The sequence below is a fragment of the Corvus brachyrhynchos genome, unplaced genomic scaffold (assembly GCF_000691975.1).
Source record: "Corvus brachyrhynchos isolate BGI_N302 unplaced genomic scaffold, ASM69197v1 scaffold279, whole genome shotgun sequence".
In the NCBI taxonomy this organism is placed as follows: Eukaryota; Metazoa; Chordata; class Aves; order Passeriformes; family Corvidae; genus Corvus; species Corvus brachyrhynchos.
This window is the reverse complement of record NW_008246060.1, coordinates 945,109-946,532: the sequence shown is the minus strand read 5'-3', so window position 1 is coordinate 946,532 and position 1,424 is coordinate 945,109.

Genomic DNA, 1,424 nt, shown 5'->3' with positions numbered 1-1,424 from the left:
TTCAATCATGGTGCTCAGCATAAGTGTATAATCTACTGCTATGTGAAAATTTGAATGTGGTGTCTTCTTGCAAGATATCCTCTCATCATCAATAAATGTCAGTTATTTCACTAGCAATGAATTAGCTACTCATTCCACCCCTTCCCAAAGGGCAGAGTTTAACAAACCACAAACAAGTAATGAACAGCTTGGAACAAAATTGGCTCAGAATGGTGATAGGAATCATGTGCCTCTAACCTTTGTGTCCCGTGAAAATGTGGAAGGAGGTGAAAAGCATTTGTGATAATATGTCGGGAATGATGGAATTCTGCCTACAAGAATTTTTGAGTAAATTTCAGTTCTGTAATCTAAGTGGTAATTACTGATGCTGTGTGATTTGGTTTTCATGTGAGCAGCTTTAAGGTGTACTTTTGAGCTCCCAGTATGGATACTGGAGAGTAGAAGGAATCAGATGCTGAAACTGCCGTGTGTTTTCAGAAATGGATTTCAGCACTGGGACCTGTTGCTGGGCTGCCTGATGAGAATAATGCTACACTAACCATATATCTGGGGTTGGCTGTGTACAAGAGCACAGATCCTGCTTGTGTTAATGTTGGGAAACCTTTAAAATCCAGGTTGAGTTTCACTATCAAATACCTGACTTTCTGAAGTGATCAACTGTGTTTCTCTGCAGGCTGAAAGTTTGCTCTGAATCCCCTTTTCTTTCTCCTGGTATCAATCCTTTATGCTGCTGTTCAGAAACAAATATGCAGCAGTTTGAAAAATGTTTTTACAGCTGTTTTCAGGTAGTTAATGTACTCTTTCCTCACTGTTTACTAAAAAGCAAGCAGTGCGTAAATGTTTCTAGTCCACATGATCTCCTGCTGGTTTCAGTACAGTACTGGTGGGAAGAGAAAGTTTTAGGCCCTTCCTCTGCAAAGCTACATCTTTTTTTCCTCCCCCAAGAAAAACCAAGCAGCTCTACGTGTGTGGCACTGGCCATGTGAGTGTTGTGGATTTTCTGCTTCGTGGATGAGTAATTCAGCTTTGCTGTCCCAGAGGCCTGCTGGACAGCAGCAGCGAGCTTGCATTAACCCTTACAAATGTGTTGCATTTGCTACTATTCACACAGCTTGTGTGATGTGGGTTGTGTGATGGAGTGGTATCAATTGCCTCCTTGTTCCTTGGTACTCACTGGAAGGGAAGTTGAAGTTGCTCAAGCCTGCAGGCACATTTTGACCACATGTATTGTCCCACTTACCCCTGGGACAACTTGAAACCACCTTGGCTGTCCACCATGGACAACTCTGTTTTCTCTGCCCGGTGTGTGTGAGGTTGGGTTGCAGGAGACCCACACTGCTATTGTGCTTTGTTTCTAGTCTGTTAGGTTGAATTTATCCTTTAATCATACAGTAAGCTGAGTACTAGAGTATATTTTTGAGCAA